Raw genomic sequence first — 15,079 nt, 5'->3', positions numbered from 1 at the left:
TCCCAATTTCCTATCTTATCTTCCTCCATTCAAACTATTCCATCTCAATTCCTTCTTTTATTCAACTGCTAAATTTGGTTACTAAAGCACAAGTCTAATCATAGCCCTCTCTTCCTTAAGATACTTCAATAACTATTGCCTATATAATAAAATACAGAACACACTTTTAGGCATTTAATTTCCTCACAAACTGAATTCATTATATCTTTCCAGATTTATTTGCCATTAATTTACCTTCCCAACATCAGCTTCCAATATGCTTTACATTTGAGTAAAATTGGCCTATTTGTAATTCCCTGTATTTACCATTCTAAGACTGAACCCACATCCCTTTGTAGCAATTGTCTTCCCTGTGTAGATCACTCTCCTTTATCTCTTCCTTTATGCTATTGTAGTGCCCCTCAAGGCTCACTTCAATGGCCTCCTTCTACAAAAAGTGTTTCTTGAACCCTGAGACTATTAGTATGTAAATATATGTGTGTATATATGTATATATATACATACATATTGTATATATAGTTATATCTCAGATAGGTACTGTAGATGGACAAATAACTAAGTTCATCAAGCTATATGGCATTTGGAAAATTTGGGGTTCCAGTTGTTTCTAGTTACTAACTACCACAAGACACATTGTTTTATCAAACATTTCCTCACTGATGATATATAGCTAAAAATTACAGAAGTTCTTAATTGAAGAACAAAATCTAAAGGTCAATTAAGTGACATGTTGCAGGTAATAATAAGCTCCAGTGTGTTCATTCTCAAGGTAATTTATAGGAAACTGAGAGAAAAAAAATTCTTAAAGGATCTATACAAGCAGAAAAGAAGATGGGAATAACATAAGGGTTATAGTGAGAAGTCAAGGGATGTAAAATAAGAGTGCTTCTACAATAACCACCTGTTTTAAAAGATGAAAAAGGACACCTTCAGCAAATTGTCTGGAGTCTTCTATGGAGTATTAATGCCATGAAAAAGACAAGAGTTAAAGTTCATGGGAAGGGATAGTCATAGGAAAGTGGATAAAAAAGACACAAGTGAAATCAATTGGTGCCCTCAGGGAGTTTACATTCTGCTGGGAAAAAATGGCTATACAGATAAGTAAATGTAACATGTGCACACATGTACACACACACAGAGTAAATAAAAAGTAGTTTTGTAGGGCCAACACGAGCAATTGGAATGGACAGAAAAGGCTGTGTATAGGAGATAGCCATTGAGATAGATCTTCAATGGAACTAGGAATGTTCAAAGAGAGTAAAATATGAGAGAAAAGCCTTATAGGAAGTTTATACATAGCTATGTTAGCAAGTATTGGAGTGACAAATAGAAGAATTAGCAATTTACCCAGTTTAACTCAAATATAGAAAATGGGAGTAGGGAGAAATGGATAATAATTGTGGGACAGATTATGAAGGGCTTTAAATACCAATAAGTGGAAGAATGTATTTTATCTTATAAACTACACGTAGGCACTCAAATTTCTGATCAGAAATATTAGAGGCAATATGAGAGAAGGAAAAGATATGAGAGAAACTGGAGACAGTGACATCAATTAGAAGCTTTTTATAATAGTCAAGGAAGTGGAACCTACAACCTCAAAGCCACATGTAGCCTTCTAAATCCTGGGGTGTGTCCTTTTGACTGGGTCCAAATTTTACAGAACAAATCCTTTTATTTAGGAGGATTTGTTCTGTGAAGTTTGGACACAAGTCAAAGGCCTTTACTTAAGGATCTAGAGGGCCATATCTAGCCTCAAGGCCCCGAGTTCCCCATCCCTGGTAGGTGATAAAATATGAGGCTTATTTGACCATGTGATCAGAAAGAAGGGCACATTTATGAGAGATATTTTGAACATAAAAATGAAAAAAAAAACAGCTACTAATATTACATGGTGAGGCAGGAAGAGTGAAGAACATAAGCATTAATGAGAACACAGTAAATTATCTCATTCTAGTGTGTTCCTAACGATACTATATATTTATAAACATCATTAAACATAAAAATTTCTGAAAGAATAATAATTTATAGGTAACAAAGGACAATGAAAAGTATATTATGAGAATAAACAATTTATGGTATGAAGAATATGAAATAGCAGGTGTAATAGATTAAGAGGCAAAGGAACACGGTTTTAATTATGGTTCTAATCTTTAGTCTCGGTTTAACCTAAATAAGTCACTTCATATCTCTGTGCATATAGTGGAACTGAAGTTTCACTATATGCCAATGAAAGACTTAGTCTCAAAAGTCCCTCCTACGTGGGAATCTATCAACTTATATATGACTGCAAAAAGAAGTGAGTCAATGAAGTGGCAAGTTTGAGATATACCAAATAGGAAATAAAAATTTACATCATTTGTACTTATATTCCTCCCCCAATATATATTTTACTTCAAAGAGAGATTTCTAGAAAATTGGGAGAATGCTCTATGAATTATATACTGAAAGAATAATAAGAATTAATCAGCAGGAAAAGCTTGCTTAATTAATTAAAGAGAGTAGGATCTGTATCATTGGAGGGAATGACCACACAAATTAGTTCTGGAATAAAAATGGGATCTTGAGGAATGACCTACCTGGATTCTAATGGTGGCTTTGTCAGAACATTGCATGAACTTGGGCAATAATAATAGTAGTAGATAATACATATAGTACTTATAGATTTTAATCTCATTTGATCCTCACAATAAGAGGTATATGATATTATTACTCTCATTTAATAGATGGGAAAACTGAGGCAAACAGAGATTAAGTTGCTATCCCAGAATCACACAGCTAGTAAGAGTGGAAGACTGGATTTGAACACAGATCTTCCTCACTCCAAATCTCTCATTTCACTTCTCAAATTCACTTCTCAAATTTCAATTCTCAAATCACTCATTTCTATGGCTCACAATGATTTCTTTTTCTTCTCTAAAATGTGGGAAGGATGAATAAAAATGTTAATTTCCCAGCAAAAAAAAATCTAAATCTATTTAACTAACTATTAAGAAAATAAGCATTAAATTTGCATATGTATTTAATATGAACCTCCACAAACCCCAATTTTGAAACAGAGTCTGTTCTAAGAAAGAGACAAATGAAATTAGGGTGTATGTGCCCATGGTTTAATTTCTCTCAAGGTAGCTTGACATGCATTGCATGTAAGTTACAATGCAAAACTGCACACACACACACACACACACACACACAAACCCCAAGAGAGACCAGTTCAGAACTGTCTCCCATTGGCATTGAAGATGCAGGTTATATGCCCTTCAAAGAGTAGGTTTTCCCTAAGGATGTGAATTAACTCTGATTGGTCGACATATTGGCAGGTAGGCTATATTAAAATGAGGTCTTGATCCTTATCAAATTTAATCCTCATCAAAGAGACATCAATTTCCATATCACCTGTCTTAACTATAGTGAGGAATCAACATTTTCCCCAGACCTGTCTAGGCAACAAAGATCAGGAAGAATTTAGATTTAGATTACTTTCTTCTGAAGAAGTACTGAACTTTGGGGGCAGCTAAGTGGCACAGTGAGTAAAGCGCTGGCCCTGGAGTTGGGAGGACCCGAGTTCGGTTCCGGCATCAGACACTTAACAACCACACATACACACACACGCACAAAAAAAAAAAAAAAACAGTGAAACCTTGGGAAATTAACTAAACCCCAATTGCCCTCCAAAAGGAAAAAAAAAAAAAAAAGAAGTTAAAAAAATAAGAAGTACTCAACTTTGAAAGAAAGAGGAATGGGGAAGTTCTGAGTTTCCAAAATAATAATTACCAAGAAAAATCATTTTTCACAATATACACAAATACATGTGTGCAGTTGCATAGATACACATATGCAGATATATGTATAGCACCTGGGGCAATTCTCAATTCTTATGACAGGGTATGGGGCCTTTTGGAAATCCCCCTCCCTCCACCTGGAACTTTGCTTGAATTTTCCCACATGGTCAAGTTTCCACCATTGACCCATCCCAGTAATCCCCTCAACTGGCTTTTCCTTATGGCCTATGTCCAGTCTCCCAATTCTCTGTTACCTCTAACCTGACCCTTCTGGGTCCTTCTCTATTTCCTCCCAGTCACCACAGACTACTTGGACACTCCTAGATCCTTCCCACACTCTTTCGGTATATAAGGTCCATCTTGCTCCCCCATTAGGTTGCTCAGAGTCCTTACAAGTCTGACTGTTATTCAATATGGGGTGTCAATACAAGTGTCACAAATATGGATAATTTTTAGAATCACATCCTGACCAGTGTTCTAATAAACCTTATCTTTGACTGAAAGAAGGCTTGGGCTGAATTCATTTGAAGTAGGGCCTGCATGTCTCTATCTTGGGGTCCCAGCACCTCAAAACTTACAATGAATCCATTTTGCAAGATTACCCTGGGTTTAAGACATCCAATGGGTCTGTATCAAATGAAAACAATTGTTTATAACCTCTGCTATTGTGTTTATATATATTAGCCAAGCAGAGGAGAAACATAGTACAAAATTAATTAATACAAGAGCAAAGTAAGGAAAATAATGCAAAAAGATTTCTCTCATAAACCTAAGACCTATTCTTTCACAAATACATATACCATCAGTAGGAAGAGTGGGCACCTGTAAAAACATGTGTGACAGTGGAAAATGTATTGTCTTTTCTAATTCCAGGTTCTGTGTCCAGCTAGAGTACTCAGCTGTTTTCCTTATAGGAAGATGAGTGGGTTTCACCAGTGGTTTTATAGCTTAAGGCCTCATAAGATTTTCTAGTATAGACTTTTAGAAAGACATTTGCTTTAATACACTGAGCCAATAGACTAAAGGGGTGGAGAGAAGAGGTAGAAAACAAAATCTTTCAGGAACTTTATTTCATTAGATGATGTATGTTTCTACAAGTCCTGAACAGAACGGATATTTCCTCTTCCAGAAAAGGGAGTTTCCTCACTCTAGGTGATACACTTTGGGATACAAAGGCAGATCTTCTCTGCTTGTGATAACCAAAAAGAGTATCTCTTTTGGGAGCTTCTGATTCAGGTTTAAAAATTCTTTATTGCTTTTTGCTTAAATACAAAGTGTTAAACTGCATTAGGCATTTGTTTAAAAACAGATATGCCCCCAAATAGACTTCCAGGGCTATTGTGACTCCACATTTCATTTCCCAAATTTCTTTGGTCTCCCTTGCAAATAAAAGGGAGTAGGGGAAGGGAAGACACAGGAACAAAGGCTGAGCCCTGTGAAGAGTCATTTTGTTCCTCCTGCCTAGTTACATTCTTGCTTTTATTTTTTATACATATGTAGCAGCAAGCACCCCAGCATCCCCAGGGTGGATGCCAACACAAGTTCTTAGATCTGCTTTTCTAAATGAAAGCAACTCAAAATGGGTTAACAAGCTTACTTTAATCAATCAAACATATATCGTTTTCCTAGTTCAGGGGAAAAAGGTCAGCACCCTGAACTTCAGAGTATACAGACAGAAGTTACAAGACAGAGAAACAGATCAAGCAGACAGGCTTCCAAACTGTCCAACCATTACATCCATACCAAATCACAGTTACCAGGGAGGGAAGTACCAACATCTGGGTTTTCAAAGCTGGAGAGCTCTCAATGGTGGCCCAGAGTCTCATCTGGTCAAATCACACAAAACTTCTCAAAGATAGCCCCAAAGCAAAGCCTCACATCAGGGATAATATAGTCTTCTCCTGGGTCAGAGAATGTAACCACCCTCTTGACCCACTGCCCAATCACACAGCATCAAGGTGTAGGTGTTGCTGAAAACCAAGCCTCCTGCCACAGGCTCCATGTGACCACATTCAGCCTATTAAGGAACAGAATACATTTTCAAATCAAGGAAGGTTCTCTGAGTCTCTTAAGCCTATCAAAGGGCCTAGGGGCAGGGAAGATCTTTAAATTTGCACTTCCATTACAACTTAATAAGCTAGAATCCTTCCTTTCACATGTATATGTGGTTAGATAAAATCCTATCCTCTGTCTCCATGCTCAAAGAGGGGAATTTAATTAATATTCCAGGTTCTGCATTATTAAACCAGGTAATACCAGTTGTCTTGTGAGTTAGACTCCAAAAGAATTACATTTTTTTTATCATTAATGCAAAGTTCTCAGAGACTGTTATTTTACTTGATGGCTTATAACATTAAAGACATTGGAAGACCTTCAGTGCTTTTCTAAATTGCTTTTTGACAAAATGGTAATGTATTTGAATGGATTAAAATAAAAGGACAGGAACATTGCTGTGTATTGGGTAACTTTTGTTAATTTTTCTTTTTCCAATGCTTTATAATGAAAGGGATTGATTTGTAGAATATATTTTAAAAGCAATTTCACCCTTGTTTCTATAAAAACCTCATTTTGGCCTGGGAAGTTATTGACATTTCATCAGAGAAAATAGATTCAGAGTTGCTGCCTAGTGAAATCTTGCCTCGAAATAGTTCTATATCTTTCAGCAAAGACAATGTAATTGACCTTGGGTCAGTGGATAAAAAGCTGCCATTATGAATTGACAGAAACACTGGTTGTCTTCCAGGGTTTTAGTATTTGGCATCACTGAGTTCTTTCACATAGAGAGGGAACTAGCAAACAAAAACAACCACTGCTTAAGCATGACTTTTGTTGTTGTTGGAAATTGCATTGTTTGCATACATTATAGCAGATTCAGAAATCTTAACTCTATTGAGGAAAAATAAACAGAAATTAAATATTATGGCCTGTTATTCTCTCAGTTCATAATGGTAGCTTTTCATTTACTGTCCCAAAGTCAATGTTGCTTACATTTGTATCATCATTTAAGATTAGAAGGACTATTTTGACCATATTGGAACCATTTAAATTGCAACAATTAAAAATAAAGAAAAGAATAAATAGTCTTTCCAAATGATTTTGAATAAATCTTTAAGTGGTAGTAAAGTTTGATACCAAGTAATCCTTTAGCCCCAGAACAGTGTGAAAAATTATTATGACTCTAATCACTGTCATTATTATCATGTATTAAACAGCATGAACTCCTATTCAAATTATGCCATCCTCATCCTGTTTCCCATGTCTTTAGAAAGTTGTATTATAGAAACTCAATGCAAATACATATAGAGGAAAGTGAAAACAATGTCAGGAAACACGTGCACTAATAGCTCTGAATTTCATTCATTCTGCCTATTCACAAAATTTAAGACAACAATTTAATTGAGCACATATTAATTTGCACTGACTGTGTACACAAATCACTATTGTGTATCAATCATAAAGATTGAAAACAATTTTATTTTATTATTATTATTATTATTTTGCTTTTTGGAGGGCAATTGGGGTTAAGTAACTTACCCAAAGTCACGCCGCTAGGTGTGTGTGTGTGTGTGTGTGTGTGTGTGTGTGTGTGTGCATTAAGTGTCTGAGGCCAGATCTGAACTAAAGTCCTCCTGACTCTGGGGTTGTCACTCTACTCACTGTGAAAACAATTTTAAACAAATGAAATAGGACCTGCCCTCAAGTGGCATATCACATGAATGCAGGAAAGTAAATAAATATATAGTAATTTTAGGGAGAGAGGATACTAACAACTGGGAGAGGGTCAAGAATAGATTTTATTTATGAAGTCACCCCTGAACAGAGCCTTGAAAGAAGGCAAAAATTCTAAGAGTTATGTGGGAAAGGAAAGAATTCTCAATGAGGGACACAGTTTATAGGAAGTCATAGAGATCATACATGAAGTATGGAGTTCAGGAATAACTAGCAATTTAGATATTCCAGAATATATTTTGCAGAAAGGGTTGGGGGAAGGAATAATGTAAAATAAATACACACATGTTGGTTGTTGCCAAATTGTGGATGGCTTTAAGTAGCAAGTTTTTTTTTTCTTGCTTTTATTTTGGAGGGAAGAAGGCAGGGCAATTGGGGTTAAGTGACTTGCCCAATGTCACACAGCTAGTAAGTGTTAAGTGTCTGAGGCTGGATTTGAACTCCAGTCCTCCTGACTCCAGGGCTGGTGCTGTATTCACTGCGCCACCTAGCTGCCCCTAGTAGCAAATACTGATCACTGGTTTGGGGTGGGGGAGGTTTGGTCAAGTGAGTGAGTGATACAGTCAGGTTATTTGCCTCAGAAGATAATTTTGAGAAGCCTGCAGAAGATAGAATCTACTGAAAGCAGGGAAGCTGATTGAAAGGCTATTACAACAATCCAGGTAAGAGATGTGAGAAATGAATTTCATTGTTCTGCTTCCACAGCACTATGAGGGGGAAACATGGGGGCCTTCTGCTTTCCCTTACTAAATTTATGGTTAGGGCCCATCCTGTCTTAAACCGGAACTAGAGGCTGGGATGTGACAATCCCTCAAAACCTGGGAGTTCAAAGAAGGGCCAACCTTCTTTTTCATCTATGTATGCCTAATAATCTTCATGCATATTAACTTACACACCCATGCATACATTATCCCTCCATTTTTTGAACATGAGATCCATGTAGGGAGTAATGTGTAGTGGGTAAGTTAGAAAGATTGTAACCCGGAAGAGCTGAGACCAATCCCACCTGTAAAGGGAGGAACTGAGCAGTACTAACCCATAAAAAGCTCATTCTGTATTCTGTATGTATGTATGCATGCATCCCTATGGGATACCATGCATCTGCTCTGGAGCATGAATAAATGTATCCTTCACTCACTTAAGTGTAAGTTTCAAACCCCATTTCCCATTTCTTTTTTTTTTTTTAAATAATCAATTAATTGATTTTTAGTTTACAACATTCAGTTTCACAAGCTTTTCAGTTCCAAATTTTCTCCCCTCCCTCTCCTCCCCCATCTCTATCTTGGCTGCATGGAATCCAATATAGGTTCTGTAAATTCCTTCACATTAAACATTAGTTAAGTTATAAAGAAGGATTATAAACAATGGAATTAGCAACAAAAAAGGGACAAAACAAAACAAAAAAGAGAGAGAGCAAGTAGTTTGCTTCAACCTGCATTCTGGATGTGGATAGCCTTTTCCATCATGGGTCCTTTGGAGTTGTCTTATAACCCTCGCATTGCTGAGATGAGCCCAGTCTATCAAAGTTATGAAACACACAGATGCGATGTGTCTGCAATTGTGTACAATGTTCTCCTCGTTCTGCGCCTCCCATTCAACATCAATTTATAAGTCTCTCTCAGTTATTATGAAATCCATCTACTCCTCATTTCTTATAACATTCCATTTCATTCACATACCACAACTTGTTTAGTCATTCCCCAATTGATGGGCATTCCCTTGATTTTCAATTCTTTGCCACCACAAAAAGAGTCGCTATAAATATTTTTGTACATATGGGTCTTTTTCCCACTTACATGATCTCTTTGGGAAACAGCCCTAGAAGTGCTATTGCTGGGTCAAAGGGTATGCACATTTTTAGAGCCCTTTGGCCATAGCTAAACCCCATTTCTTACAGAGATAATAAAGTATTTTTCTCACTATAACCTTGGGAGATGGGAAGTATAAGTATTACATCACAACATTGGGGCTGAATGATCATGAGGTTCTTCCCTAGCCCACCTTTCTTTAATCACATGGGAACACGTAAACATATATACACCTACAATAACACATGTGAATGTTTTCTGACCATTTTATACTCTATATGATGGTTCTTTTAATTGACCCCTGAGCCAAAACTCTCTGTATACACTAAAAGGTTATGTCTTACCTCTTCTGGCTATTCTTTTTGTCCATCTTGAAGTATAAGGATAATTTTCAACTGCATCTTCCCAAAGGCTACAAGGCATGAGCTCATAGCTTCCTGGACCAGATTGTTTCTGGGATAATGTTGTCTCCTGCTTATCTCTTCTTTCTTTTAGTACAGTCTTATGAGATCTTGAAATACAGATGGGTTCTTCCCCTTTTTCTGGGCACTGGGGCAGAAGGGTATCAAGTACTAGCAGCAGAAGCACTGGCAGAGGTTGACTAGTGAAGAGAAAGAGTCATTAACAGAGATACTAAAGAAAATTGAAGAGGGAAAAAAGAAACATACTTGACATTTGTTGGTTGTATGCTGTCTAGGTGAAACAAAAAATAGCCAATGAGTAGCCATGTTGCAAAATTTCTCAACAAGGTTTTGGTACTACCCTTTCAAATGTTTATAATCATTCTAATTTTAGAGTTTCCTTTCTTTGGGTTCTTGCTGCTGGCGGGCTCGCGGTTGTGTGCAGGGCCAGGTCGGCATGGATTCCTCTTCATCTGTTCCGGTGCTGGGCTCCGTGGACACGCAACTGCAGCATTTCATCGAGGTGGAAACTCAGAAGCAGCGATTTCAGCAGTTGGTGCACCAAATAACTGAACTGTGCTGGGAAAAGTGTATGGACAAACCTGGGCCCAAATTGGACAGTCGAGCCGAAACCTGTTTCGTTAACTGTGTGGAGAGGTTTATTGACACAAGACAGTTCATCCTGAATCGATTGGAGCAGACATAGAAGTCCAGGCCAGCCTTCTTGGAAAGCTTGTCTGACTGATATCAGCACAACTCTCTGTTCCATTTTCAAAAGAACTTTATAGTTCAAGAAAAGAAGAACTGTGATGGGATGGTTGTTAAAGAAAAGGCTGTGGGGAGATTGACTTACATCTTTTATCCCAGCCTTTTTGGTTGTTCTGTCATCTGAATGAGCAGAGAACAGTTTTGTGAGTTTGGGGGGTTGTGTTTTATTTTGAAATGCTAGTTTTATGAAAATTTTGGACAGTTGAATGGAAGACCACTAGATACATTTAAACTGTACACCAGGGCTGTGTTCTTAATGTTCCATTGGCTTCTTTGTAGGTATTCAAACTGGGACCACATAGGTAGACTTCCTCATCTGTGCGTGTTAATTTTAAACCTGTGGGAGGGTGGGGTTGAGGTAATTGCATCTTCACATCTAGCAACAGGAGAAGAGAAGTCATTGGTACTGCAGTTTCAGGCCTCCTTTTCCATTTTGTGACTTATCAGAACTGGGCAGATCTCACTTCTAGTGCTATCCATCCTCATCCATCTTCCTCCTTTACTGTGACTTATTTTAAATACCTATATACAGTAGATCTTAGTAGACAATGCTGAGAGGCTTAAGAGGCCTTTGGATACAGAGAAATCTAGCTTAATTATCTAGTGAACATAACCTTTACCTCCCTCTTGGAAGTCTCAAAATGAGAATAATTTACCCTGAGTTTCAGGGTATTAAGTGACTGAAAGATGTGCCTGAATTAATTGTAAAGATTTAAATCAAGGGGCGACTAGGTGGCTCAGTGAGTAAAGCGTCGGCCTGGAGTCAGGAGGACCTGAGTTCGGTTCTGGCCTCAGACACTTAACACCCACACAAAAAACTAGCCGTGTAACCTTGGGCAGGTTACTTAACCCCAATTGCCCTCCAAAAGGCAAAAAAAAAAAAAAAGATTTAAACCAGCCACCACCCCAGCTAGCCATACTTTCAGGTAAAGGAGCATAGTTAATGTATTGATTCATTGTTCCATTTACTGCAAATCTTCTGATTACTGAAATAAAACCCTTTGCGTCAGGTTGAAAAGAAAAAGTTTCCTTTCCTTTGTGGTACTAAAACTGCCTTTTCCATATCTGATTCATGTTTGTAGTATGGGGGGGGGGGGGTACTGTTTTTTTGTGTGTTTTTTTTTTTAGCTTTTTTTACTTCATTCAACCCTTCCAGGAATTTTTTTTAATAGAGCCAAAAATAGAAATGTACTTTCAGAGTTTGAAGTGGGTGTGGAACTGAAACATGGGGAGCCTCATTCCTCCATACAAGAAGGAGGCAACATTGTATCAATTCACTCAGGACAACCACAAGGACCATTAAGGACAAGGGTTAAAGCAGTTAAGCTCATCAGGTCCTTTGGCCTCAGTTTCGCAGCACCTGTCTAACTGACTCACTACTGGGCTAATATGATTCTCATTTTCTACATGAGGGAACTGTGGCCCATTTAGATGCTTTACATACATTCACACAAATAGTGTCTGAGCTAAGATTCAAGGCCAGGTCTTTCAGCTTTTATTCCATTGCTCTTTCTGTTATGATACTTGACTTCTAAAAATATAAGTACTCCCAGAGCAGTATGGCCCTCTCTAGAGGATATGAAAGAATCAAGAAACTATCCTGAGGAAGTAGGGTGGGGGAAGTGTTCAATATATAAAACAAATAATTCTTCATATAAAATAGAAAAATACAGTTTTAGATAACTAGCCAAAAAACCTGGATTCAAGCCTTGTTTCTGAAACACATGAACTAGGCCATAGCCAAGTCATTTAACCTCTTAGTTCCCCAGGCAGCTCTCTAAGACATTAAACTATGGACAAGTTGCCAATATACGTTAGTAGAAGAAATCGTCCTGCTGGGAATTTACTACACTAATGAAATCACAGGTACAAACCAATAAAGTAAGAGAGCATAGAAAATCTATGAACAGTTCAATCTGAGAAGTATTAATTAACATACAATATTCTAGGCACTATGCCAGACACTTAAAAAATATTTTCAATTTTTTTTTCTTTTATTTTTTTGTTTAACAATAACAACCTCAGTCCAATCCTAAAATGTGTACTGAAAGGAATATTAATTTGGATGTGTATGTAAATCCTGGCATGCTTCCTAGAACATAAGCAACATTACTGTGTAGTCACACCTCATGTATCTAAGATGGACACTAATGTGGATGATAAAATAAGGATAGTACTTCAAGAAAATTCTAATTGCTTTTGAATGAGGACATATGTCTTATATTTGTCATTGACAAGCCAATATGTACCTGTCTTTTGTTCTCTCTATTATTTACATGGAAATTAATGGTAAAGCGTTAGTTATGTTTGAGTCTGTTGTAAGCAGCTTTGCTACTGTATCATGGATGGCATTTTTTCCCCATATGCTTATGAAACTTGTACTACATAGTCTAAGAGCAAGTATTATAATTTTAACTACATAGAATTTATGTATATATATGTACATATATATATATATATTGTTTTTCTATGTGTTTTCATTTTGCTTCCTTTGTGATATGAACAATTAATTAGAAGAATATGCTCTCATTATGCTTTTATCTAATTTTTTTAATTGCAATGTGCATAGCTAACATTTCAACTAAATGGCTTTCCATATTGTCTAGTATACTGTTATTGCTCAGCATTTATAATTATATAGAGAACTGAGACCCAAGGAAAGTAAATTTGTTGCCCAAGTTTACAGAATTTGACAGTGCCATCTTGTTTCATTGTAGCAGCAAGCACCTTAGCATACCCAGGGTAGCTGCCAACCCAAGTTCTTAGATCTGCTTTTCTAAAGGAAAGCAACTCAAAATGGGTTAACAATCTTGCTTTAATCAAACATATGTCATTTACCTAGTTCAGGGGGAAAAGTTCAGCACTCCAAACTTCAGAGAATACAAACAAATTACAAGCAGAGAAACAGATCATCAGACAGGCTTCCAGCTGTCTGATCATGACATCTATACCTATTCAGTTACCACAGAGGGAAGCACCAACATCTGGGTTTTCAAAGCCAGGGGGCTCAACGGCTACCCAGAGTCTTGTCTGGTCAAATCACATAACCCTTCTCAAAGTGAGCCCCAAAACAAAACCTCACATCAGGATATATATAGCCTTTTCCTGGCTCAGAGAATGTCACAACCCTCTTGACCCACTGCCCAATCAGAAAGCTATTTTCAAATCAAGGAAGGTTCTCAGAGTCACTGAAGCCTATCTAAGGGCCTAGGGGCAGGGAAGATCTTAGATTCCTATTCCCATAATAGCCATACCCAATTCTCACCCTATAACTCTCTATATTACCTAATAACCTTTGGGCATAAAAGACAAATTAATTTTTCCTTTTGTAGATTACCAATTGTATTCTGTATATTTATTTTACAAGCATAAACATGCAATATCTTTGGAATTTTGAAAATAACTAGTCTATGCATTAACAGAACTAAAAGATTAGTATCATTTATTAAAATGATGACATGTTTGAGAAAATATTAAAAGGTTTTGGTGGGCCTAGAATTTATAAATTGTAAAATTAGGAATCTAGCTTATTACTAAGGTCATTAAGCTATAGTATCTATGAAATAACTAGAAGGTGAGCAAATTTTTCTTTCTCTTTATCTAGTTACAAAAGTAATTGCAACATTTCTGTATCCCTTTTCATTCCTATGTCATTTCTATCTAACCCTGAAGCATAAATCTTGTAAATGTCAATGTTATCATTGGGTTTTTTATTTAAATTGGACTTTATTTAGGTGGATGCATAACTTTTTATGAAATCAGTGTAAATTTTATTTTACTACAATTCTAATTCTATATTAAATTTTATTTATTTCTAAGTCAACAAAAGTTTACCTTCTCTTCCTTTGACCTTCTTTCTGCCTCCTATTAAAACAGACAATTGAAGTCCTGTTACAAACATATATACCATCAAAACATTGACTTTCCAAAAAAAGTCTCAATTGCTCTCTGAACCGAAGACCTCTCCACTAGGAGGCTAGTAGATGTTTCATTATGTGTCCTTTGAAACTGTGGTTATAGTGAGGTGGAGCCAAGACAGCAGAGGAAAAGGTAGTGACTTGACTGAGCTCTCCCCAAAACTCCTCTGATTACCTTTAAATAATGCCATAAAACAATTCCTAGAGTGTCAGAACTGACAGAAGGACAGTAGAAAATAATTTTTCAGTCAAAGACAACTTGGAAGGTCAACAGGAAAGGTCTGTCACACCAGGGTGAGAGTAGAGTACAGTCAGCACAGGCTGCACCAGCACAGACCAGGTTTCAGCAAATCAGGAGTAGGCCTGGGGAGTCACTGAATCTGCAGTGCCAGTGGGTACTTCTGGAGTTCTCAGCCCACAGATGGTAAAAGGTCAAACAGTGATAAGAAGAAGATTACAGGGATCTCTTTGGTGGCACTAAAACAGGTATTCTGTTGCTTTGCCCATGCTCAGATCTGGTTTGCAATCCTGAGGTGCAGTCCTGGGTGGCAGTCCCATGGCAAGGAGGAGTACCAGCACACAAGAGCTTGTGGGTCACAAGAGAGTGAGGTACCTCATCTTAGTTCCAAGGCAGAAAAGAGTAATTGTGATGGCTCACAGATCAGAGTACAGGC

The 15,079-nt window shown here is 37.2% G+C and overlaps 1 pseudogene; it reads left to right on the top strand.

Moving 5' to 3' along the window:
• Positions 1-10,133: 10,133 nt before the first annotated feature.
• LOC138170895 (mitochondrial import inner membrane translocase subunit Tim8 A pseudogene) lies at positions 10,134-11,512 on the top strand (annotated as a pseudogene).
• Positions 11,513-15,079: the final 3,567 nt, after the last annotated feature.

This window comes from Petaurus breviceps, unplaced genomic scaffold (assembly GCF_028583685.1).
Source record: "Petaurus breviceps papuanus isolate PSGF00001 unplaced genomic scaffold, PetGlider_PUasm1.0 40, whole genome shotgun sequence".
In the NCBI taxonomy this organism is placed as follows: domain Eukaryota; kingdom Metazoa; phylum Chordata; class Mammalia; order Diprotodontia; family Petauridae; genus Petaurus; species Petaurus breviceps.
Note: the sequence above shows the minus strand (reverse complement) of the source record. Positions and strands in the feature narration are given on the sequence as shown.